The sequence below is a fragment of the Ambystoma mexicanum genome, chromosome 9 (genome assembly GCF_040938575.1).
Source record: "Ambystoma mexicanum isolate Mex_15411 chromosome 9, UKY_AmexF1_1, whole genome shotgun sequence".
Lineage (NCBI taxonomy): Eukaryota > Metazoa > Chordata > Amphibia > Caudata > Ambystomatidae > Ambystoma > Ambystoma mexicanum.
This window is the reverse complement of record NC_090931.1, coordinates 533,947,034-533,974,182: the sequence shown is the minus strand read 5'-3', so window position 1 is coordinate 533,974,182 and position 27,149 is coordinate 533,947,034.

Genomic DNA, 27,149 nt, shown 5'->3' with positions numbered 1-27,149 from the left:
AAGCAGCTGTGCTGGGTGATAGATATTAATAATTAGGAATCCATGGCAGGAAGGAATCTATTAGAAACTCCTTTTACACGAGTCGAGGAGGCATTACCCTGAAGAGCTTTGCGAGCACCTATCTCAATATGAGATGGTGATGTGTGGAACAGTGGTAAAGAGTCTGAATTCAATAGCAAACCCTCACAGAGTCCATGGGTTTTAGGTGAAAACCTTCACTCGTACAGATAGAAAGAGATCCACTGTGGTAGAGCAGAGCTGAATCAAGATATTTTTTCTATTTATTATAAAAAAATTGTGTGAGCACATAACTTTTTATAAAATAAATCCCAAGTATGTCCATTAAATTAGTACAAGAAAAAGCATTAATGAATATAAATACACAATGTTCAAGGTTTTTAAATCAATCCAGTTCCTTCCGTAAAAATTCAATCTCATACCATAGATGAAGAGCACAATAAATGTTGTGACATTAATGTCCCTCCATTATTTTATCCTATATGAACTATTTAAATGTATTATTCATTTGTGGACTATAGTATGCACCGCAATATTTCATTATAAGCAAAGTAAAAACCAGAACAATATAATAATAGATGTAAAGATTCAACACTTCCATCTTAACAGAAACAGCAGCGCCTACTTCCAAAGGTAAATTATGCCAAGCGTCAATGACGTCTAGTGACACTAAGATGTTAAATCGGAAATGTCCTAAATGTGACAAGAGTTTGTTTCATTGTACATCATACACATTCTAGCTGATCTTTCCACATCAAGTTATGATAGATAAATCCAATATATTTATAGTTAGGAACAACATCTACTGCAGACCTGTTAATAGTACATCTATAGAGCTTAGATTTGGTTGTACTATTAAATACCATGACCTTGGTTTTCTTTGTTTATTCATTTCATGTATTTATTTTATTTATAACGTGCTGGGACAAGAGCCCATGGGCATAGCAGCGCTGACAGATGTACAGAAAATCAGATCAAAGGAAGAGGGTAACATTCATTCAAACAGAAACCTTTCTAGTCGATGTTTAAACAGCCCCAAGGAAGCGCAAGACCTTAGGTACAAAGGTAGGGTATTCCAGAGGTGTGGAGCTGCCATCGGGAATCGCCCTTTCAGAATTAGGGAGAGCTTAGCTTTAGGGGTTAGTAAAAGCCTGGAGTCATTAAATCCCAGAACCTGTTTGGCTAGAAGACAACTTAGCAATGAAGAAAGATAGATCAGACCCTTGCCAAAGAGACATGCATGTGCAATGCACAAAGTGCAAAATGAAATTATTTTCCTTATGGGCAACCAATGCAGAGATTTTCTGGCCACGGAAATGTGGTCCGATTTATGCATGCGACAGACAACGCAAACTGCATTATTCGGGACCACCTGAAGTCGGTTCAGTTCGCCCAGCCCAAGCCCTTGCAGTAATCCGAGTGAGAACCAATAATGGCACGAGCCACAGTGGCACAGCTGAATTTGCTAAGAAAAGAAAGGACGAACCAAGGCTAGGAGCCTCAAGTAATAGGAGGAGCAAGCAACTAAATGGCCAAAATGAGCTTTCATGCTCAATTCCGGATCCAAGATGATACCCAAGGTCTTGACTTTTGGTAAGGATTTAAGAGTACACTCCGCCACCTTAAAGGACTGGAACACAGGGTCTAACCTATGCAGCTTTTGACTAGTGCCAAGAATCATAATCTCGTTTTTTGAGTTGTTCAAAACCAACCGTTGTATAGCATCCAACTGAAAGTGGTCATAGGCAGTATTGATGGTTAAGGAATCAGCTGCATGGTTCCCGGTGAGGGGAAAGAGACACTGAGCATTGTCCGCATAGTTTACATATGTTATTCCTCATGAGTCCAGCATCATAAGGATCCACCATCAAGGACCACATTGACTCCCTGGCTCCTGCCCTGGCTGACTTCTGCAACCACTCCTTCGCCACTGGAGTCTTCCCTTCCCCCCTGAAGCACTCCCTTGTGCACCCTCTTAAGAAACCCTCTGCCAACCCATCCTGCCCGGCTATCGCCCAATCTCCATCACTCCCTTCCTGGGCAAACTCTTGGAAAAGCTGGCCATCTCCCAGCTCAATCTCCACACTGAATCTGTTGGCTGTCTCCATGATCATCAGTCTGGCTTCAGAGCTGCCAGAAGCACAGAAACTGCTCTCCTGAACATCCGTGAAGACCTGCACTCCAACCTTGATTCCAACACCCCCTGTGTCCTCATCTTACTTGATCTCTCTTCTGCCTTTGACACGGTCAACCATGCCATCCTGCTCAACCGTCTCTGTAATAACCTGGGGATCACCGGTCAGGCCCTAGCGTGGCTGACTTCTTTCCACTCTGATCGACCCTCCCAGGTTCAACCTGGGTCCTTCCTCTCCTCTATCTCTATCTCTACTTGTGGTGTTCCCCAGAGGTCTAACCTGTCTCTCTGGCTGTTCAACCAATACCTGGCACTTCTTGCCCACTGCATTGCTGAGGACTGCCCCAACTTCCAGTGCTATGCGGATGACACTCAGCTCATTTTCAGGCTACCCTCAGCCACCTCTTCTCCCTCTCTCATCTCTGACTGTTTGTCCCCCATCCAAGAGTGGTGTGCCGCCAGTGATGTCTCCCTTAATGCCAGTATGACCGAGATTCTCCTCATCGCACACCCGCTCCCTCCTTTCCTGTCACTCTGGCTGGCCTCTCTTGGCCCTCTTCCTGCTCCCACCTGTGAGGTTAAAAACCTTTGGGTCATTTTCGACTCCACACTCTCCTTCTCTCCTCACATCTCTGACGTCTCTAAGAAGTCACACTAACAGCTGCACCTCCTCAGAGGTATTCTTCAGTTTCCTCTCCTTCCCCCAGAAGCTCACTCTCTCCGGAGCTCTGGTTCTCTCTAGGCTGCACTACTGCAACAGCCTCTTTCTAAATCTGCCTGCCTCTACTCTCCACCCTCTGCAACTCATCCAGAACAGGACTGTGAGACTTGTCCTTGGCCTCAAGCCCAGGGATCGTATCTCTCCAGGACTGAAATCTCTGCAAGGGCTCCCAGTGGCTGTGAGGATTACATTCAAAACCCTCTGTATTGTCCACAAGGCCTTCTGGGGCCTCAATAGCTTCAACTCTCTCTTCCTAAATATCTTCCTTCTCAAGCTCTTCGCTCATCCACCTCCAACTCCCTCAGGGTCAGTCGCTTCTCCAAGCAATGAGTTGGTGGTAGATCTCTTTCTTCGGCTGGGGCCTCCCTCTGGAGCAGCTTCCCTGCTGCCTTGAAAATTGAGGAAAATCATCTCCGGTTCCGGAAGCACCTCAAAACCTTTCTCTTTGCTTCTGCTTTCTCTCCCCCTCTCCCCTGCTGACTTCCTGGCTGAAACCGAAACTGCACAGGTTACCTGGCCACCCTCTGATCTCAGGCCCAGGTAACCCTCCCCTGCCAGTCGCAAACCTGCACTGCCTTCCTGGCAACCCCCGCACTTGGGGACTGTATCCCTACAGTCCAGCACTTGACACCTGCTGTCTGCACTTACCCTTGCACTTGCCACCTGCTGGCTGTACTTTTACTGATTGTTTATTTATTCTATTATCCCATGTACTGCACTGACCACTCACCTTTCGCATGCACTTGCGCGATCTGAATGACACCTGGCCTAGTAGGATCGTTGTCTGTCTTCCCTCTCTTTCCCTTCCCTTGCCTCGTCGCATCTGGAAACACTGGTGTATAGGCGCGTTATAAATGCCATATCATATTATATCATCTGAAACAGAGGCAGGGTGAAGATGTTTAACAGGGTAGGGGACAAACACGAGCCCTGTGGCACCCCACAAGGAAGTATAAAACCCTTTACAGTCGCCTTCTCACTGTACACCCTGGATGTCCGATCAGACAGGAAAGACAGGACCCAGCCGGTAGCTTCCTAAGAGAAGGAGGCAGATTTCAGAAGCCTAGAGACTAGGGTGGCATGATCGGCCAGGTCAAAGCAGCTGTAAGGTCCAGAAGCATCAAGAGAGAGGATTAGCCCATACCCATATAGACCTCATGATATTCGTTTTTAAGTCTATTAAGGTAGACACAGTGGTATGGTGGCTTCTGAACCCAGACTGTTTGGGACCTAAGATGTTATACTAACTCAAATGATCCTGGATCAGTTGGTGTGCGATTTTATCTAGAATTTTAAGCAAGAAAGGCGTGTTGGTTATGGGGCGGTACTTACCAGCCACTGAGGGATCACAGGATGGCTTTTTCAGCAGAGGGGCAATCCAAGCTTGTTTAATGGATGCAGGGTCTGTACCTTCTTTAAATGAACAATTAACAAATTTAGTGATCAGTGGAGCAAGTGTACTGGCACATGTTTTATCAATGGCTGCTGGGCAGAGATCACCCTTGCAATTGATTGGTTTCAGTTCAGAAAGGACAAAAGCTGGAGTAGGCACCATGTGCATTTTTGTGCTGCTGCTTGGCTGTGTTTTGGACATGGAGGATAATTTGGCTGAAATGTCGGCCTTGATGTCTTCCACTTTACGGCGCATGGAGTTCTGAATGTGCTGACACCATTGTTTGTTTTTATTAATTAGCGAGGATGGTGGACATGGATCCTCCAATTCACGTAGGATTTTAAACAACTCTTTGGAGCTATGTGCTTCATCAATCTTTTTCTCGTGTCACCTTTTTGTGAGTCCATACCCCCCTACCCGGCCCCCCCCAGATAGCTAACCTTGTTATCCACTGTGGGAGATTTTTGCCATTGCTTAAAAGCTTTGCTTTTTATAACTTTCAGTTTCTGTATCTCTGCAGAATACCATGGCTTCGTTGGCTGGGGTTTAACCATTCTCTGTTTTAGAGGCGCCAAGGTGTTTACTGCCAATAGCATTGTATCATCATAGGCTGTCGCTAATTTGGCTGCCGAATCCAGGCTATCGAGATTACTTACTACAGGGGAAAAGGGGTGTAGTGCTTGCAGAGTTAGTTTACTTAAGTTATGACATAGAGTTTTTTTCTGGTATACTTCTCTTTTTCAATACGGGCAATATTTTGGGTCGCTAAAAGAAGGTAAACGAATGGTGAGACCAAGGGCAAAGATCAACTCTAATGTTGTCTACTGATAAGCCATAGGAGGCCACCCAATCCAGATTCCTGCCTGAACTGTGTGTGGGATGCAGAATGTGTTGCTCAAAGTTCAATCCCTCAAGTAAGGTCTGTACAGACTGAGCCAGAGGATCATTTAAATCGTTAAATCCTATATTCAGGTTGCCCAATACAAGAGCCCTAGATAGGGGTTTAAGAGTGGGCGAGATCCAGTCATTAAATTGGATCAGAAAATCCGGCATACTCTGAGGAGGACAGTAAATAAGGGAAATACTTACTGTGGTGTTAGGGTCAAGTAGCATTTATACGTGCAAGCTTTCACAACTACCAATACCCACTTAGTTAAGGCTGTGTATGTTAAGAGATTTACACAAAATAAGTGCAACTCCTCCTCCCTTCCCGTCTGTCTGCTCTTAGAATGGTATAATCCTGGGAGATAGCTAGCACCATAGATGGCCCTGCCGCACCATGAAGCCACGATTCGTATTGACTATCAGAGAATCGTCAGTCACATATTGAGTTTGTGCATCTAACTGCCTCTGCAGACCAGCAGGTGCACAATCTAATAAAGCAATACCCGGGAGGATAGCTCAGCGGCAACATGCGCGCCTTCGAAACGCGCTTAGCAACCTCTGGGTATTAAGCGCGTTATAAATAACCTATCATATCACATCAAATCTGCATATCCCAACCACTGCAACTTGAACTAACCAAGCCTAAGGGGATAAACAGTGTCCAGTTCAAGTGCAGTGGGTAGGTCGCAAGATACAGATTTGGAGTAAGAACACATCCTTGTTTAAGGTCAGTATATGTGGGTACTCGATGAGTCAATGATCCATACCTATTCAGCTTTAAAGCCATCATAGTTTTCTCATGCAGTGCAATCAGCATTTTAAAATCTAATTCTGGCATACCCCATCTTTTCAGTTTGCACCATAATAAATGTGGTTGACCATATCAAAAGCGGCACTGTAGTCAATAAACGCTGCATACACTGGACAGGTATGCGAAAATCGTGCCCACGCTATAACAATCAATAACGCCAGAATATTCGTTAGTGTGGCAGATCTCTTTCTAAATCAAGCTTGATTAATGGGCAGTATATGATTGCAGACCATACAAGTACTGAATTCACTCAACAATATAGCAGCGAAAACCTTAGCAGGTGCGTCCAATGCTTAGTATCCTATAGCTACAAGCATCACTTCTAATTGCACGCTTATATGCCAGGACAGTGATACCAGCTGTCTGGATGGGATCCATTGATAGTGATTGATACCAAAAATCTGATGTACTATTTGCCCCTATACAGTGGGACCCTGCTTAAGTAAGGCAATAAATAAGCCATCATCGGAGGATAGCTCAAGGGTAATGTGCTCGCCTTGAAAGCAAGATGACACGGAGCACCACAGGTTCGATCCCCGGTCCGTGCTTAGAAACCTCTGGGTATTAACCTTTTAACTGCCATGGGTTTCCCCCCCAGTGCCAAGGCCTTTTTTGCTGATTTCAGTATTTCACCATGCAAAGCCTTCCAAAATGTTCTCCTTCATTAACCCCTTAAGTGCCAAGGACGAGCTATCTCGTCCTTGGCACTGGGGAGGTAATCCCAAGGACGAGATACCTCGTCCTTGCCACTTATTAAGCGTGTTATAAATAACTTATCATATCATATCATGATTTCAGTTACAAAGGCAGAGGGGAAGTATCAAACCAGCCTTTGAAGACTTCTGTGCTAACAGCAGAGAATTATAAAAGGACATTTTAGATTGTTCTGTCTGACTGATTTAAAGGCAGAGAATGTGGTAGGAGGGCAGCATTAAAAACTCGACTGAAAGAGACTTTGTAATTACTGCTCCTGTTTTGCATTAGTTTGGTGCCTTTTCCATAATTTTCCCAAAGTTTCTCTTGCCATCCTAAACCAATGACTCTTGAACATAAGGGATCATTAGATAGTTGAGCACTTGTGTATAGGCGCGTTATAAATGCCATATCATATCATATAATATCAGTGGCAGTCCTGTCTCTAACTAGGACTCCAATGCCACTGGAGGCAGTTTGTACACCGTAACAAGTGGAGTTTATGAGCTGCAGGCCAGCAATAGGGCCTTTAGTCAGGATGCAGTACGATTTCTTCTTGCAACTTCGGTTGAATTCCTCCTCAAATAACTTTAATTACTTCCACATTATAAAGTTGCACCTCAATATGATGGCATTGGCATTGGCTTGATTAAGAGAAAGCACTCAGTTACAATACAATAACGTGCCTAGTGATGATAATAACTTGTCATCGATATAACATGACACTTTTATCCCAAGCGCTTCACATACAACATTGTATATAAAATTGGCCATCGAAATTGGTACTCACTTTATCGATCCCAGAGTCGACCTTGCATAAATGCAAACCGGCAACCTGCAGATCACACCCAGGTGGCAGCAGTGAGCGCTTAACCTACTGATCTATCCTACTGTACATCACAGTACATGAACTATTTGTCAGTAAAGGCCATGACGGCCTGTCTCTTTCTCCAAATGACTGAGCCGAGAGTGAGACGGTACACACAGAGTCACACCCAGGAAGACATGGATCCTGTGGTCCTCTTTTTGGCTACCACACCACTGGGGCATGACTTTTCCAGTTTCCACCTAGCAATCTTCAGTGTGTCAGTGAATAGGTATTGAAGACCTTTGGGTGGACATGTTAAGCAGGAGTCAGAACCACCTCTAGGTGAGGGGGAAGAAGATAATACATTGCCAATATCTTCATCCTGGAATGTGAACTGAAATACCTTCATCGTTTTTTTCACAGCATTGCAGAAATTGGGTTAAGCAGTCTGCCTGATTTGGCACATATCACACTCCATGCGCATCTGATATTTTACACTACTCTAAGCCACTTTGCACAGCATCTCTGCCATAAGAATGCAGATATCCCCCGGTCTAGCTGCACACAGAATGACTCTCCTGCTCTCGGATACTCCCAGACCACCTATCAGCACTCATCCACATGTAAGCTCGACAGGGGTGATTATCGGGGTCTTGGTCACCCCTACCGACCCGCCTATTGGCTAAAATACACACACACATTCTAAACTCCTCTGAAGATTTTCCCATACATGGACTTCAGTCCCCGGAGGGTGTTCAACCTACAGCGCACTGGGGCCATACCAATGGTGAAAGGCACTACACAAATTACCATTATGATATGATTCAAACTAATTAGTAGCTGCAGAGTAGACACATCGTTTTCTCTTGGTCCCCTGCCTTTATTTACTTTGGTAACATCCAGAAAGGTGTTATTTTCATTTTGGTTGTGCATTATGTGTATTCTTGAACCTGATCTTCACACTTGCAGAAAATGTAATGTTTAATTGGTTTGAATTCAATAACATTGTCTGACAGCTCATAACTGAGACGTTCTTCTTGCCTTTTGTTTGAGAAGCTTTCTAAAGATCATGCTGCAATTGTGTTTGTTAAAAGTTTTTACCAACTAAAGCATGGATTACATTTCTTTGTCTGACTTGGACTCAAAGCCAATGTGAGCACTAATCGTTTTACTAGACTGTACAGTCATTCAACAGTTTTAAAGTGTGTAACTTTTAAGAACTTACGAGGGATCGAAGCTGGGTGTAAGAAACCTTTAGAAGGATGGATTTAAAAAAAAATGTAGTGTCAACTTCACCTTGTTAAAACATCCGAGGCCTATTGACAGACAAGGCTCCAGTTTGTTCTTTGAGAACATGCATGCACTCCGCATTGTTCCGTCTAAAGCCGTTAGTTAGTCATCCATTTCTGCATTGTGTGAACTATTATATGTAGGAGTGTTTTGTGCGCCAAATTTCAACACGTTTTGGCGATCTTTGAATACTAGGCTTTAGGATAATGAAAACGGATATTGCGGATTGGCCCGCCTCTTTTATTTAATGCACCAGGTGAGACTGTTCAAAACCGATGTACAGTAGCAGCTGCAGCAGTTCCGGCAGTCGTGATTGAGGCTTGCACAAAAATGCATTGCCGCCTCTGCCCCGTTCACAGACACATTCTGGCAGGGACATAGAAAAGCAGGACCTCTTCCACCGAAAAGGGCTCGCGTAGCTTCTCCCGTAGTCACCATGGGGCAGAGGCGCCCCGAGGACGCGAGTGCCCCGGGGCCCGTGTACCTCCCAGGAAAACCAAAAGTCAGCGCCCCTGCCATTGGGCTAATTGTCATTGAGCCGTAGTAGTACCATTAATTGCATGCACTACAGCCCTGCATAAGACTGTTACGCATTCTATTTAGGCTGAGTAGTGTGGGTTCACTTTGCTTCTCTTACCAGATCCCTACCTAAGTAATAAATTACAGACAACTTATGTGTATGGAAAAGTTGTAGGCCGTAGGCATTTTATTTTCTTACAGAAAATACAACACAACAAAAATAATTACACAGCCATATGCTTTTGGGCACATTGTGTCCAGTTCCAAAGCTGCCCAAGGCTCCTCCTGAGTCCTTGTTATCCCTGAGCCTTCGTTCCTGGGCACATGCCGCCTACGACGTGTCTTGGACCGTGTACGGAAAGAGTACTCAGCGTTCCTTTCTTCTGCCTGCTCCTTCTTTTCTTGGACCGTGTACCGAAAGAGTACTCGGCGTTCTTACTTCTGCCCGCTCCTTCTTTTTTGGACCGTGTACCGAGAGAGTACTCGGCGAACTGGCTCCTGCCTGCACCGCTTCTTCTTCCGTTTTTCTTGTAGGGTGGGTTGGGTGGCAAAACGTTTTTCCTTCCCCTTCTCCAGGTACCAAGAGCCTACCCGAGAGAGGTGAGCTCTTACCTGGTATGTGCCGCCTCTCCTTTTCCAGGCTTACTTATACCCCCCGGCCTTTTGTTCCTTCCTGGGGGCGGCCGGGTTACCCCCCTGACCCCTTGTTGTTACAATTCGCACCTTCCCAGGTGCTGTTTCCTGCCCTTCCTGGGCTTTTGTTTCTTGTGGCGCCATTCGGACGCCCCTCCCTACGCTTTCGCGCCGTTTTCCCCCACCCCGCGCCTAAACTCCCAGACCCTCTATCGTCCCGCATTTCATGCGGCCCGGGGCCTGGGTCATGGGCTGAGTAGTGTGGGTTCACTTTGCTTCTTTTACCAGATCCCTACCTAAGTAATAAATTACAGACAACTTATGTGTATGGAAAAGTTGTAGGCCGTAGGCATTTTATTTTCTTACAGAAAATACAACACAACAAAAATAATTACACAGCCATATGCTTTTGGGCACATTGTGTCCAGTTCCGAAGCTGCCCAAGGCTCCTCCTGAGTCCTTGTTATCCCTGAGCCTTCGTTCCTGGGCACATGCTGCCACACCTGAGTGGGTGTTCCTTACGCCCGCTCAGGTCCCCCCAAAAAGCACCCTACCTACAACCCCGTTCCTGGAGTGCCCTAAAAATGTTGTCGGAAAAAAACCCCATCCCTTCCTTTGATAGGTGCACCCCATCCTGGTGAAACATGTCCGGATTGTTCCGGTGTAAGCCATGTCTTATGAAATGCAGCCCTGTGCTCTTGCAGTACTTTTCTACTGATTTATTTAGTTTCTTTCTGGCTATCTCAATTGCGTGCCTCTTCTGTGCCCCATGCCAGACCCTTCTTGGTATTATCTCTGACATATAAATCTCGGTTTTCCACCAGCTGCGGGCTATGCTATGCAGTGACTTGCAGATGTTCCTTTGTAATCTACCCCTGTTTGTGCTAACCAGGTCATTCCCCCCCTAGATGTATAGCCAGGTACTCGGGGGGGGGGGTCCCTGAAACCTATCAGGTCCGGTAGCCGGTCGTGGATGTCCTCCCAGTGCATCCCCGGGAGGCCCCACCATGACTTAATAATGTGTTCCTGAAATGTAGTCCTTGCTTCACCTCTTCCAGCCACCTGCCTGCCCGGGTCACGAAAGAGTGCCCCACTATCCATGCCGATTTGTATGGTCCGGCCTCTGTAGAAACGGGGGAGATAAGTGTCATATCAGTTCCTCCCTTATGTATTTCTTGAAACATTGCGACTTCCATCCCCCAATTCGTCTCACCCCCTTTGCTCCCAGGCCCCCCGCCCACGCAGAGGTTGCTGCCCCTATCCTAAAAGAGTGTGTCCCAAATTCAGCTGGATCCCATCCCGCTTTCGCCACCGCCTGTTTTAATACTGCCTGAAACTGGTACCTGCTGAGCGCGCTGCCGTCCCTATGGATCAATAATTGTCCGTCGACCTCTGGACGCAGCGCCAGGAATTCTTGGGTGATGCATCTGGGACAGTGGTCCTTTTCTCTGATGCAATTGAGATCTATTGCTCTCCCCTTCCCCATTTGGTCTGTCTTAGATTTCCTTAGCATTATCGACATCCCCTTGATACCCACACTAACGTCTTTTCTTGCCAGGCCTTCTCCTGCCACCGTATTCCTGGCCACCAGTTCCCCTATTCTGAATGCTCCATAGTATGCTAGGGCAAATGCTGCCCTGAACAGCGCGATCTCGTACGTGCTGCTGCACGTGTTTTGCAGCGCTTTTAGCAGAATTATCAATTTCCCAAAATTCACCCGCCTTCTGCTATCTGGTTTTTTTCCCCTCTAATTTTGCCCATCCCCTCATAGCGTATTTTATCTTAGCGCTGTCAGTCGGGTCCGGTATGCCCGCCACTTTTGTGGTATATGCCACCGCCGCTAGGTGCGCTGCTGCCCAGCTTTTCTTTTTCCCTTTGGCAAATGCCCCTTCAAGAAATTCACAAATTTTTTCCGTTGAAATTTTTTCCACCTCTTTTACACCTGTTTCCATCAACACATCTTTTACATGCTTTTTGTACTGCTTACCCGTTTTGTATGTCAGGGCATTTCTGGTCAGCCTGTCGATGACCCTTTCTTTTCTCCATTCTTCTCCCACTTCTTTTGAGTCGACCTTGAGGCCAACCGTGCTTTCCTTTCTAGTGCCTCCAACGGGACCCATGCCTTCCGTGGCGTGGGCGTTCTTTCCTTGTCAGCGTCCGGTCTCAGCTCCCTGAATTTCTCCCACTGAAAGCAAGAGATTGCATCAGCCACCACATTTTCTTCCCGAGCGATATGCCTCGCCTTTATGCATGTATTCATTTTTAGGCTTTCCAGTGTGATTGCCCTCATTAATTCTAATACTATCATGCATGACGCAATTCCTTTGTTTAACACGTGCACCACCGCCATGTTATCTGACCATACTGCCAACTCCTTGTTCCCTAGCTCTTCCCTCCATGCGCATAACGCGACCCATATCGGGAAGAGCTCCAGCAGCGTTATGTTCTTTGTCCATTCCGCCACTTGCCATGATTTTGGCCACTTGCCTGCACACCATTTTTCCCCAGTATTGCGCCAAAACCAAAGCCACCGGCTGCATCAGTGAACAACACCCTTTTACCTTCATCGTTCACCGGTGAGCGCCATATTACCGCCCCCTCGAAGTTTTTCAGAAATTCTGCCCATACTTCCAGATCTCTCTTGATTCCTCCCCCTAGCCTGACCCTGTGGTGCCCTTTGGTAGCACCTCTCGTTTTCAGCTTGATACTTCTCTGGAACACCTTCCCCTGCGGTATGACTCTTCCTGCGAAGTTCAGTTTACATGCCAGCGCTTGCAATTCTCTCACTGTTGCTTTGTTTCTTCCTTGTAGTTCCTTTATTGTCTTCAGCAGCTCCGTCATCTTGTCCTCCGGGATCCGACACCTCCCCTTGTTGGAGTCAGTTTCTATACCTAGGAATTGGATAACCTGCGTTGGCCCCATCGTTTTCTCCTCCGCCAGAGGAAAACCCCACTCGCTCGTTATTTCTACAAATTTGTCCAGGATTGCCCTGCATAGATCCGCACCTTTGGGGCCGACGAATAAGAAATCGTCCAGGTAATGCACCATCATGGACTCCCTCATCTCCTGTGCTACTGCCCATTGTAAGAATGAACTTACCCTCTCGAAATATGCGCATGAGATCGGGAGGCATTTGTCGATGAAGTATTCCCCCTCCCAATGCATGCATAACCATCTTTGTGATCTGCTGTTGACTGGCAACAGGCGAAATGCCGATTTAATGTCTGCTTTCGCCATCCATGCCCCTACCCCTGCCTTTCTGACCAGTTCCACCGCCTCCTCGAAGTCTGAATATGATACAGTCGCCGCGCTCTGAGCAATGCCGTCGTTCACCGAGGCACCCGGGGGGTAGGACAGGTGGTGTATCAACCTGTATTCCCCTTCTTCTTTTTTCGGCACCAGTCCTAGTGGTGAACATAAAAATTCTTCGAATGGTAGGGCCGTGAACGGGCCCTCTACCCTCCCTAGTTCTACTTCCTTCCTGATCTTACTGGTCACTATCCCCCGTTTTCGCTTGCTGATTTTAGATTCCTAGGAATGTCATGTGCTCCCTGCCCGGTAAACGGGATGTTGAAACCCTCTCTAAAGCCTTGCCTGATCTGTTCTGCCGCTTCTTGGTCGGGGTATTTCCAGAGCCACCTTTCCATCCTCACGATTTTTACCGGCGTGGCCCCTTTCCTGTCCCAGTTTTTATTTCCGCGTCTCATCTCTTCTGCCGCTTGGCGCCGCGGCCCTTGTGCACTTGGAGCTGCTGTGGTCACCCTTGCATCTCTCGCACTTGTGGCTGAATTTGCACTTCCATCCCCAGCTACATGGTACCCCCTTTTCAAAGCTCCTGCATTGACCTGGTTCCGCTCGTGCTGTCCCCGTGCTCCCACTGCCCCCACCCTGTGTTGTCGGGGGCAGGTTGTTCTGCCATCCTCTCTGTGACCTGTAATTTCTGCTCCGAAAACTCTGGTCTCTATTCCTGTCATAGCTGGATTCATACCTTCTGCCACTCGATCTATAATCCGTTTTGTAATCATTCTGCCAGTACTGCCTTCTCTGCTTTCCCCCTGTGCTCCGCTCCTTGGAATCCCATTTCTCTTTTAGCACGTTAAAAATGTAGAGGTTAAAGTTTTCTTCGTCCCAGCCCATATCCAGAAAGCAGTCCATCTCCTTTCTGAACTCATGGTCATACTCCAGCCATGCATCCCCTCCAAATTCTGCGTGGACCTTCGCACCCTCTCTTGATATGCCACTAATGCTACCCGTCTTCCGGGAATTTTTGTAATATGATTGTAGACATTATGGTGAAGGCCGACATCCAATTGTCAAAGTTCCTTACTACTGGCCCCTTTTTTAGTAAGCTTTTTTTTTTCATCCTCTTTCATGTCCTCCAGGGCCACATTCATCCCCCTCTTTTGACAATCTAACAATGTAAATATATCGATCAATTCCTTCCTCCAGATTTTTTCCTTTACTTTGTCATTTATGTACCAAGCCATCGCTTTCATTGACTTGCCCTCTGCGTCTTTACCCATGGTTGGCCTGCCATATTTCATCATAAGTGGCCCCTCATTTTCCGCCGCTGCCACCGTCGCCGCTGCCCCCGGTGGTGTGGCCCCTGCCCCTATGTTTGGCCCTACCGGTACACCTTGTGGTGTCAGTAAAATTGGTGCTCCTTGTGGCACCAGGACTACTGGTGCCCCTTGTGGTGCCGGGACCGGGGCTTCCCTGGGCTCAGCTGGTGCCCCCTGTGGCGCTGGGACCGGGGCCTCTCTGGGTTCTGCCCCTTCCCCCCCTACCCCACTCTGCCTTTCTTTGCTCACCACTCCTCTCCATTTAACCCAAGCCTTTAGGTGATCCCTTTCTTCGTCATCACTGCTTGATTCGTCTGATGAACTCCCCTGCCACTCTTCCCTGCTTTTCTTCCCCCGTCTGCTCTTCTTGTCATTGGTTCTGGGTGACTTACCCGAAACCGTGACGCAATTTTTTAACATTTTTACTATTTTATTCCCCACATTATTATTCACAGTACCTTTCTTTTTATCTTTTTTCTTTCTCTTGGTCGGTGCCTCCGTCCGTTCCTCTGATTTCATCGACTCCGCTATTCCCCTTTTCTGTCCTTGTGGTACCTCGTCTTCTCCTTCGCTGCTGCTGTGCTCTATGAACAGCAGCGGTGATGTTGCCTTTGCTCTTTCCTCTTTCTGCATTACTTCTAGCACCCATTGTGCTCCATACTCCTTCTCCGCCTTTCTGACCCATTCTGAGAATTCTCTGGCCCTCTTCGTTCTTCCTTCCGCCATCCTTCTCGTCTGAATTCTGTCGGTCGCGCTTCTGTTTGACCACTGCGAAAGTATCCTTCGATAGTTCCCAGCTGATACTTCTGGTTCGCTCCTGCTCTGGCACTGTTGTAACCACCGCGATAGTATGAACTTCTAGAGAGGTAGGAAAATGCGTGAGCCCGCAAGAGCAAACGTTTTTCCTTCCCCTTCTCCAGGTACCAAGAGCCTACCCGAGAGAGGTGAGCTCTTACCTGGTATGTGCCGCCTCTCCTTTTCCAGGCTTACTTATACCCCCCCGGCCTTTTATTCCTTCCTGGGGGCGGCCGGGTTACCCCCTGGCCCCTTGCTGTTACAATTTGCACCTTCCCAGGTGCTGTTTCCTGCCCTTCCTGGGGTTTTGTTTCTTGTGGCGCCATTCGGATGCCCCTCCCTATGCTTTTGCGCCGTTTTCCCCCACCCCGCGCCTAAACTCCCAGACCCTCTATCGTCCCGCATTTCATGCAGCCCGGGGCCTGGGTCAAACGGCGCGGCTCATTTTCAACCATTCGCATGGCGGTGCGGAGGAGCGCACCTTAAATTGAGAATCAGATACTCCAGCATTTGCGCCTGCATGCATTTCTTTAATGCTGGCGCAAATGCGATGGATTCACAATGGTAAAACGCAGGCAGTTTCCATAGGAATCCAATGAAATAGGCTACCCGGCCATGCGAACATGTTTTTACTCATATTGCACAGAGGTGGTGTACACATGAGTACGTTTTACACTGCACTTTTGCACTTCACCTTGCAAAAGTTGAAAGTTACGTAGAAGGTGCAGACGTAACGGGCGCCACAGCGTAATTACCAGGCGACTCAGAAATGAGCCCCCATGCGTAAATCATCATGCTTCTGTGGGAGGGGTTGATCCGTGGCATCCTTTATGGATTTTTCTTGTCAATGTTTTATACCACATCACACGCAGAAGACTCCACGCCAGAGTGCCGTTACAGGGAGTGGCCATCGCTTGAGAAAACCATAGACTTGCAAATATCTGTTCCACTAAACTCATTGATGCTCTTCACCCTGCTGAAACAATATTTATGTAAGGTATGCAATCCTGGCGCATGTTAAAGTCTGTGTTCGTGTTTGAAAATGAGCCTCGCTCAGCCATTGGTGCTTAACGTGATGCTGGAAATTAATGAGGTTCCTGCTTTCTCCAAGTTGAGATACTATTCACCTTGAATCTTGTGAACTTTCTGTGATTGTTGTGACCATTCCCTAAATTCCCACTGAACTGATTTCTGTTATTACAAGCAAACACCTACCTTGCTATCTATAACTATGGGACCCACCTGATGTTACTGCCTTATATTTAAAGTAAGTGTTGTGAAGTAGTGGTGTGGTATGAGTTAAGGTTTCAACTCTAGTATAAATTGCTATATTTATATTTACAAATAGTTAATTTACTTTACATTTTTATAATAACCTTAATATTGACATTTGCAAAGTTTGTAGCGTTACTTTATAAAGATAGTAACCGTACTTTAAAAAAAGTGTTTTCCACTGATTTCTTTAAACTAGGTGCATATTAGTGGATTGTGGTCGAATGTATTGCGGGGAATGTGGTTTGTGGCAGAGAGCACAGTCTGTGGCAATGGGCATTCAAGGTTATTGATTTTGCGGATAATTGCGGATTGTGATGAACGGTGCTGATTGTGGCAGAGGGTAATGATGTTTTTGATCGATTTTGATTGTAGCAAGGGGAGGTAAGTGACATGAGGCGTGTGAATAGTGGCATAATGTGTGTATGGTAGCGTAGCCATATGGTTTATATGTGTGGACGGTAGTACGTATAGTGGTATAAACTGATGGTGGGTATGTGTGTATAGTGCAGGAGGATGATGTTATAGATAATGGTGGAGTGTGCATATTGTGTAAAAGGGTGTTGAGTGGGATGAGGCAAGTTTTTGCTTGTCACAGCTGGTGGTATGGGTGGCTGGTGGTGTTGGGTGCTGATGATGACTGGTGGTGTGCTTGGTAGCAACGGGTGCTTATGGTTATGAAGGCTGTGCTGTGGAATGGGGCGTGTGTTGCTCTGTGTGAATGGTGGCATTGAGTGTGTGTCAATGGTAATGCACAGTGTGTGTTGTGGCATAGTCTGATGGCGGGTATGTGTTGATGGTGCTGCGTATCTTCGTGTAGGCCAATGGTGTACATGTGACGGCTGGTGCATATTGCAGTGTAAACTGACCGTGATTATGTGTGGAGGGTGATGCTTAAAGTGGGGCACTCTGATGGTGAGAATGTGTGGATGTTGATGTGTATGGTGGTGGAGGTTTATGTTATCGATGGTGGCATAGGGTGCAGATGAGTGGTGGAGGATGTGTGTAAATAGTGTTGTATGCTGATGATGGGTATGTGTGGATGGTGCGTATGGTGGCGAAAGTTCCTAAGCGGAATGGGGTATGTTACGGCTCTGTGTGTGGTGGCATTAGGTGCAAGTGGTGGCAAAGGGCATTGGTGAAAGGTGATGTTGGGTACCTATGCTGGCTTCTTCTGAGACAGAATGTTCTATTTCTAATTGATGCATTCCTCCCACAGATTCCTCATCTTGTGAAATACTCCTCAGGTTCGCTCAAGCTCAGAAAACCTTTCTTCAGCCACCAGGTGACTCCATGCAACTCCGTCGCTTCTTGGCGCTGCTTTGCACCAGAAATGTCATCCTCTTCATATATACTTGGGGCTGTTGGTGCAATTTCTACTTAATTTCTTTGTTTTTTCCATGTTCATGCGTGGGAACATGCTTCAGTCACTCAACATGTTTAATATTTTTAGGAATTATAATGCCTAAAACAGCTTCAAAGTCTTTTTCTCGTCATCTCTCGATGTTGGCAGCAAATCTGCACTCCCTGTCTCTTTCTTTTAAAGACCATCACACAGAGCAGTGTGGATCATGTCAGTTAATGCACCTTAAGGCTCTGCATGAGCACGGTGCAAGGATCTTGTTAGCATCTTCTAAATGTACACCTGAGAAAAATGATTCAGGGCCCTTCCAAATCTACATCACTAACACCAGTGTTAGAGGATCTGGTGGAAGGTATGAGAGGGAAAAAAGAAAAGAAAATCACGGTTCTCGCAGTGATTCATTGTTATCCAGGACTCACTCTTTTTCCTCAAGGAGGAAAACAGAGGAGATTGTTCTAGATCTCAAGAAACATATGTGAGTACTGTTCGTGCCGTCCCTGCATATTCATCTTTAACCTTTAAACGGGAAATGCTGTGAGGTGTTCTCACAAACAACAGTGGCTCCCGTATTGAAGCCTGTTCCAATGGGCAATGCTAAGCTTGAAAAATCCTGATCTTGCATGTAAACATTCTCATACCAAGGTGACACTCAATTTCTTTCGGCAATTTTAGCATCATGGATGCTGGCACCAGATAAGTCATTGACAAAGTATTGTACTGAAGCTCTGAGGTTGAATTAATTGATGCCGAAGCCATCCATGTTAGAGACAGCACCTCCAAAGTCAACCACGCTGTCAGCAACAACCTCATTGGCACCGCTCCAACTGGAGCTAGGGTTTGCATCAGTAAATCTCCTTCATACTCCGAGGACACTCATTGGAGATTTTGACTTTGACACCTAGTCAGATGCCTTCTACCTCAGCCATGACAGATCGGCGCAGTTTTAAAGATTTGAAGACATTTTTCAGTCTGATGAAAACGAGGAAATGTTAAACTTTGTCCCCTCAGAATAGGTTCTTCAGTAAGGGAAGAACTTCAAATGAACTCCTAGGCACCAAGTCTGTGGATGCTCTCCTCAAACCCCAGCAGAAATTAAAGATGGATAGTGGTTTAGGCCCCTCTCAGATGTTCGCCATGGCTCCAATTTTATTTTTGTGTTGAGGTGTCTCTTTTAGAGAGCCTTTGCCTTGCTTTCCAAAGAGGGCACTTCGCATGTAAACCATTATGAAATATCCTCTTTGGAGTACATGGATGGCGAAAGGGAATAAGACAGGCTGGGCCAGCAGAGGAGGGGATGCAGTGACAGGTAAGTGGAAAGTGGCAAGCAGGGAGTCAGAGAGGGGGGGCAAGCGCACATGGGAGGGAAGGAGGGACTCCATGGATGAACTCAGATAAGGCCGCTTGGGAGGGGGTCTGGCAAGGGTTTCAGGTTTCTCCCCTGGAGTGGCTGGGGAGTGATGGGAAGGGAACAAGGCATGCAAAATAATCAATTTCACAATTCCTATTGCTCGATAGATCCACGCAATGGGGTGCAAAATAAATTAATTTTGAAATGGTAGCGAGGGACCCATTTAGAGCTCTGCTAAAAAGATGGATTGAGACACTAGGAATAAAGGCATCCTCAGAAGAAGTGTTAATGCCAATAACCACATTTCTGAGCATAGATACAGAAAGATATTAAAGAATTCAAAACGGAACTAATATATCCTTACACAACAGAGGACTATATAAATTCCCTAAACAAATTAGGAACACAATCTGGTCAGAGAGCAGGAGGCAGAAAAAAATGGGTCTCATTTTCGGGTTCGAGTAGCAGCTCATCAGGGGACAGCTCAGGATATAACTACCATCCCGGTGTGTTCAATCAATTTGGACAACCCCTGCCACCCCCAATCTTCCTGCCTTTTATAGGCAGAGGCAGCCAAGGAGGAGGCTGGGGGCCCCCACCATGGAATATGCCACCATACGGCAACCGGCAACGACCAAGACGCCACCGCCTGTGACCTCAAGGGAGGTCTCTGAGGAGCATCTCCCTATTTTTAATCTTGCAAACATTGATCTAACACCAGCACAAACTTTGGTATTGAGCAAAGGTTTGACTTTTGGACCCATATCAGGTACGGATTGGTACAAAACAGAGATGGAAATAAGACGCTTCTTACATACAGTAAGACTACGTACTTTTTTCCTTGATAGGGAGACATCCGAACAGGAACCAGACACAGGTTTACACAACCGAAATCTACCTTTTGCCGCTCGGAAAATCAAATACCGAGCGATTTAATAACTTTTTAGAAATGTATCTTGAAGGATTACAAAAAACGAATTAATAATAAAATGCCCATTAGACACAATTGTACAAAATCAGAGAAGGAGGCACTCACACAACCAGCTGCCAACAATGAGATTGTAATCAAACTAGCAGACAAATGGGGGGCATTGTCCATTGTCATCATGACATCAGAACAATACAAAACCATGGTCATGACATTGTTAAGTGATGGGGAAAGTTATTGCCCCCTACGGAAAGACCCAACCAAAGAAATGCAAACTGAAATTTCAGAAATGGTTAAATTTGCTCTTGAAAGAAGCTGGATAACAGACAAGGAGTCCGCTTTTCTTACTACATCTGAGGTCCGAACTGCTTGTCTGTACGCCCTACCGAAAGTGCACAAAGATGCAATAAACCCACCGGGCCGCCCAATTGTATCAGGGTGCAGGTCCATTTTGAAACCTCTGTGCAAATTTATAGATGAATTCCTTAAACCAATGATCGGAGATACTGATTCCTATCTCCGGGACACCACCCATACCATACAGATTTTTGAAAACCTGGAATTCAACCCGGTTACCCAAATTTTAGTTACGATGGACATCAAGGCATTATACACAAGTATCCCCCAACTTGCTGCTCTTGATTGCATCCATGATTTTTTGACTGAGACAAATTTACAATCTAGAGTCCCACCGGCGTTCATTATTGAACTTATGACTTTGGCGCTGTGTAAGAACTTCTTTACTTTCAATAATCAGTTCTATCCATAAACTAAGGGTACTGCCATGGGTGCAACTTTTGCTCCAAGCATGGCCATTTTATACATGGCAGCCTTTGAGGAAAAAACACAGTGCAAATGAAGACAACCCATGGCGGCAGCATATAAAATGGTGACGTCGATTTATCGACAATCTCATTTTTATATGGGAAGGAAGTACAACAGAACTAGGAACTTTTTTCTCATGTCTAAACAACTGGGACTCGGATATCCAATTTACCATGGAATACAATAGGCAAGCCATACACTTTCTGGGCTTAAAAATTTGACACTGAGATGGCAAACTTATGTGCAATCTGTACAGGAAGCCCACCGATCGAAACACACTGTTACACTTCACCAGCGACCACCCTAAGCACTTAAAAGAAAATTTGCCATATGGGCAATTTTTGCGTTTGCGAAGAAAATGTACCCAACTGGAAGATTTCTACAGCAATGCGGCAGAACTAGGGGAGAGACTCAAAAACGGAGGGTACCCGAGGAAACTCATAACGACATCCAAGAAGCGGGCTAGGTTTACGTGCTGTGAGCTGATTTTGGAACCACGGGAGAGCCAACAAGAAGAGCAAGACAATAGATTAACGTGTACTCACACATGGCCCGCATACATTTGCCATCAAAAACATAATTTGGAAGTACTGGCCTTTGGAAAAAATCAATCTTCCGGATGAGAATGAACCATGCTTCGCATTTAAGAGATCACGAAATATCTGAGAATTTCTGGCCCACTCAAATTTTACCAAGACAACTCCACGAGGAGGATCGTGGAATCTTAGACCTCTTACAGGGCATTTTCCATGTGGTTCCTCTGTGGCCTGCAAGTATATGAAAAAGATACAAAGTTTCAACTTCGGGAACAAAACCTGGGCATTTCAACATTTTAGTAATTGCAAGTCCACACAAGTAGTGTACTGCATCGAGTGCCCCTGTGGCCTACGATATGTAGGGCAGACTATGCGCAGCGCCAATACCCACATTTCTAAGCATAGATCAAGAATCCGCTGTAAGAGTGAACCCTTACTTTTGGTCCAACACTACATGCAAATGAAACTCACGCCCGACGAACTCCTATGGTGGGTACTTGAAAAAGTCAAAACTAGTCCAGGAACACAACAACACCTATTAAGATTGGAAAGCCAATGGATCCATAAATTGGACAGCTCGGACAACGGGCTGAATGAACAGTATACACCACTTTAGACACAACCAACAGTACCGGCTCGAAATGTTAGAACTAGACCCCCTTCAGTTGTGCTCATTCACAACTGACATCGTAGCACTGCTTCTGCTGCAATTTCAACATAGAGGCATTTTTTTTGCACTATATTTACCGGCTGTGAATGTATGAACTAGACCTCCTTCAATTGTATACACTCTTAACTGACACAGGAGCTTTTGTTTCTCCTGTTTTTCTTTTCAGAGTGAGGCACTTTACGGTTTAATACACCACACAAGTCACATTGCATTTCCCAAGTATGATCTGGGCTGCAGCACGGAGCCTTTTGTCTACTTAGTTAGGGGCGCTCACCCCACCCATCTTCAGGCACGTCGAGTCTCACCACTCGGGTAGAGAGAGCCTGCGGAGCTTAACTGAGACTAATTTGAGAATTAAACACGACAGCGCGTATCAGCGCAAGCCGGATCACTGCATACTGTGATTTATGAAACCTTCAGGCTTTTACACCCGATTCCGCAGGGGGGCGACCCTAGCACAGACTCACATACACACCTTCTGGGAATTGACCAATTGGCAGCATGAAACGAAGCCAACACCCTATCCTCTACTATTTCTTACTGGTCATGCTTACGTCTTTGACCTAGCCCCAAGTTGTCAAGCAACAGGCGTCGGGTTTTGCCAATGACATCATTCCCGAATGCCGTAAGAGTGACTCAGAGTCTCTGCAAACTTGGGAACACCAATACACTACAGCTGATTGCTGTCTCGGATGTACCTCAGGTAAGCGTGACCACTGGCCTGCATAGATGAGGCTCCTGCCCTCAAGAAAGCTGACACATGAAAGATACACCATATCTATTTATGTCTCCTTGTAGGCACGCTGTTTAAAAGCCAGCAAAGACGCAGGCTCGCATACAAACTAATTATTAAATGAGATCAGTAGGAACCTGCAAGCTGCCCATTTTACGAACAGGAGCAACACTTCACGGTCAGCACTAGGCAGCAACCCTGAGGCACTCACAACCAGGAAATCATGGTAGGTTTATCATTTTTACTTACTCCAACCCGGTGTCCTTTTTACAACAGGAAACCATTGGGGCTGGGAGACCAATATGAGAGGGTCTAAGACCAATCAATATATTTCATTTACCTCAGTACAGGATCAGGATATTCATTGATCTACTACATAGACTCTACATTTGAACCGTGATCTACTCTATTCTCGCCGAATGCCTGCTCCATTTTTCACGTTGCCGCGTCGGAACCGCAGGGATTGGTATGCAGCCTCAATCTCACGTCTCCAGAGATTGTCACACCCCTCTAGGTAAGACATTTCTCTGCCTATGTTAGGGGCTCTCTTTGCTCATATGCAAAATTTACCCCGACTTCTTTAAGCAAGCATGTTTTTAATCATGGTGTCATGTATGCTTCTCGGCACTATGCCTTACACCAAGACTCAGGCTCATTCTTTTTCTTTTCCCCCATAGGGTACTCTGACTCCACCCTGATGAAGGTGGTAGTATAAGGCAGACCCAATGAGGGCTTTTCATGTAATTCATTAATTAGACCCCATAAAATTAATAACTAGCTTTTCTAGCAAAAATGACCCTAATATTTACCAGTAGACAGGATGGAAGTCTCTGTCACAAACTACATTGTTTAGAATTCCTTGACACAAGAATTATGGATTTCTTAATAAAACCCACTAGTAGAAGCCCTAGAAACTAGTGTTTGACAGATTGAATGAAAGCCTTGATCTCATAATGCACTGCTACAAGGAGGCCGAGTCGTGAATCGAGACTAAAAGCAGTGTGGACATATATCGAACTCTGAGTATGCACAATAACTTTTCTAGTGCATTGGATTGAGATCAAAACAGTTTTTTTGCAATTGTCAAATCATTCTTATGTTGTTTAGAATTTCTCTTTAGTCTAACTAAAAAGGATTATGAATTCTTTTCTTCTCTACTGTATCTAGAGACACATTTCTTCCCCCTTAGCACTGGGTCTCTGTCCACTCCAATCTATTATTTCTCTTCTTCGTTTTTTCAGAATGAGATTGGAGGGTCATTTAGTTACTCATTGTCAATTATTGTCTTTTATGTAATTTGATGTAAATAATAATTATAACAATTGTTTATCCAAAATGTCACGGCATATGTGTTGTTTCTTTGTATAAATCATGCACTGAATAAGGTTTCCGGGATTAGATTCAGTGTAACCCGGGAAAGGTACTTGACTCATTTAGCACATTTCTAAGGTTAACAGTACTGCATTTGTGCAGCATTTCGTCTTTTGTTATTTAGTATTTTAGGTGCCTAGCTGCCAGTCCCCTAAAAGGCACCCCAACTCCTCTTTTGGCAAGTTAATGCACTGTCACAGACATTCTGGACCTAAGCAAGCCAGAGCTACCATACCCTTTAGTGGGACACTAACTGATAACCTTATTCCTGCCTGGAAGAGGCCCTCTCCAATACTGTTTGTTGGCAAGGAATCAAACTAAAAGCATTGGGCTGGGCCATCATATCTGGAAGTCTTGATATTGCATCTCCCTCCCGAGCGCCACCTTGTTCTGCCTGTGACTGTGGGCTTCAGGCTTTCAGCTGTCTCCACTTTGCTTCCCGATAGGGAGTCCAAGAAGATTGATGCCTCGGGCCGTAGAGTTTTTACAGCTGGTAGTTTGGGTCTTGGCGCACTAAACGCTTTCTGCACCTATTGTAGATATTCAGATGTTTTATGGGAAGCAGCACAATTGGTCATTGAACATCTTTCACCTGATATACAGACCTCATTGAAACAATTTGTTGCAGACGTTTAGGGCACAGAAAGATATCTGTTACAAACAGGCATGCATGTGACATATTGTGTAGGATGGCTGATGGAAATGGCCAATGTGATGAGGAGACACTCGTAGACCAGAAGAACACATTCTGTGGAGGGTGTCAAATTAAAATTGTTAGATTTGCCTTTTGATGGCTCTGACATGTTTTAGAGAGAGAGCAGATGAAAGCCTGGCAAACATATAAGGCTTCATTGCTCAGAGCAAAGTTTTTGGTCCTGGCTTCCCCTTTTACATTATACTCATACTCCTCTGTCAAGACAAGAACCTTACTAATGTATTTCCAAGAAAGGGTTTCTCTGCAACATGGCAATTTAAACAGACCTGCCAAATTATTACTATGGGAAAAGGCACTTTTAATGGACTCCTTCCTCCCACAAATTCCTCATCTATGTATTGGTGATGGTGGTAGCATGGGAGTCGGAAGGGTCATTTAAGCCTAGGTTGATGTCTCTCATGATGATCATTTTTGATAGAGGTTTGGTGTTAGTGGTGAGAAGGGTCCCTATATCTTCATCAAAGGATGTCAGAGGGCCAGGCGGTCTGTAGATCAGGTGGATAGTGAGGGTAGATGTGGCTGATTGAAGGAGATCAGTTCCCCTGATGGGAAGGTTTGGTTGGTGATTGCTCTTAGCTGGAGGTTGTTTTTAGCAATGAGCGCATCTCCCCCTCCTTTGGATCCTATTCTATCTTTCCTAAGGATGGTGTATCCTTCGGGATGGCCATGGAGAGGATAAGACCAGCTGCTGTGTGGAGCCAGGTTTCTGTGATTGCCAGGAGTCGAGGTCATGGGTAGTGTTGAGGTCAGCTATGTCTAGCGCGTATACCAGTGGGATCTAGCGTTGATAAAGGTGCTCTTAATGTTGGAAAACAAGGATGTTTGCCCATTGTTCCGCGGGTTAGTTGTAAGCTTTCCTAACTTGTTCTTTTCTGCTGTCTACTTTGTGGTTTGGATATGGTGGGAAGCTAGACGTTTGTTTCTGGGTTCGAGGGAGCATGGAGCCCTGTGTACCACGAGGCTTGGAGTAGGGGGTTCATTTCTGTACTCTGTGAGGTCCAGTGTTTTCTGTTCAGTGCTGGTCATGGGTGTGGTTTGCAGGTCCACGGGACAAGGGAAAGGCTGTGTCTAGGGAAGGTGGTGGCAGGAAAGGATGTCTGGTGAGTCGGGAAGCACAAGTGCCATTTGCATAGGGCAATTGTGTGGTCCCCCTGAGTATGTCATGGTGATCTAACTTAACCCTGGTTAGGTGGCTTGCTGAGGATTATCTGCTGGAGGGTGGTAGTACTAGACTAGGCATGTGGGAGTTTCCACTGAAGGAGAGTGCCTTAGATTGGATGTAGCCCCGGACCAGGATGGGTGTGAGGCTCCCTTGCTATTAGTAGAGGGTTGGGCCTATCTGACTTTGTGTACAAGCGGTGGGCATGTGTTGCAATGGGGCATGTCTACATATGCCTTTCAGTAGTTAGGCAAGGAGCGCGGTGAAAGTGCAACAAAATTAGAATAACAAACATCTAAATATGGTATTTAGTGGTCAGGAATGGAACGCGGTGAAAGCGCATCAAAATGTTAGTAGCAAACACATCTAAATATGGTATTCAGCGGTCAGGCATGGAGCCCGGTGAAAGCGCAACAAAATTTGAGTAACAAACACATCTAACTATGGTATTCAATACTAAGGGCACAGAATGCGGTGAGAGCGTGACTAAAGTCGATATGCAATGCCGGTTCGGGGGTATGTATTGTAGGCTTCTCCGTTTGGTGTGTCATCGATGGAGGTATGTGAGCACCTTAGGCTTTGTTGTTCAATGGTTTGGGTGTGGGTCCCATTAGGATTGTCCTTGTCGTTAATAAGTATGAGCAGCGAGTTAGGTAGCATGAAGGTGGGGGAGCGAGCAGCGGTCGGTTTCTGTAGGCTTCTGAATGGACTTTTCTCTAGGGCGAAGATGATTGAATCCGTTTACGTTAGAATGCTGTGTAGGCGAAACTGTAGCAGGGGTGTGGAAAGCTCTTAGACAGTGAGAATTGGCAGAGATAGGGCGATAAGGCTCTGCAGCATGAGTTTGATCTTACTAGCAGTGTAGATCTGTCTGCTGTGTCGTGATCCTCCGTGCGCCGACAGGCTCAGACAGGGGCCTGAGCATGGGCCTTTGGTGGAGGCAGGCGTTCGCCGGCCGGCTCCCTGA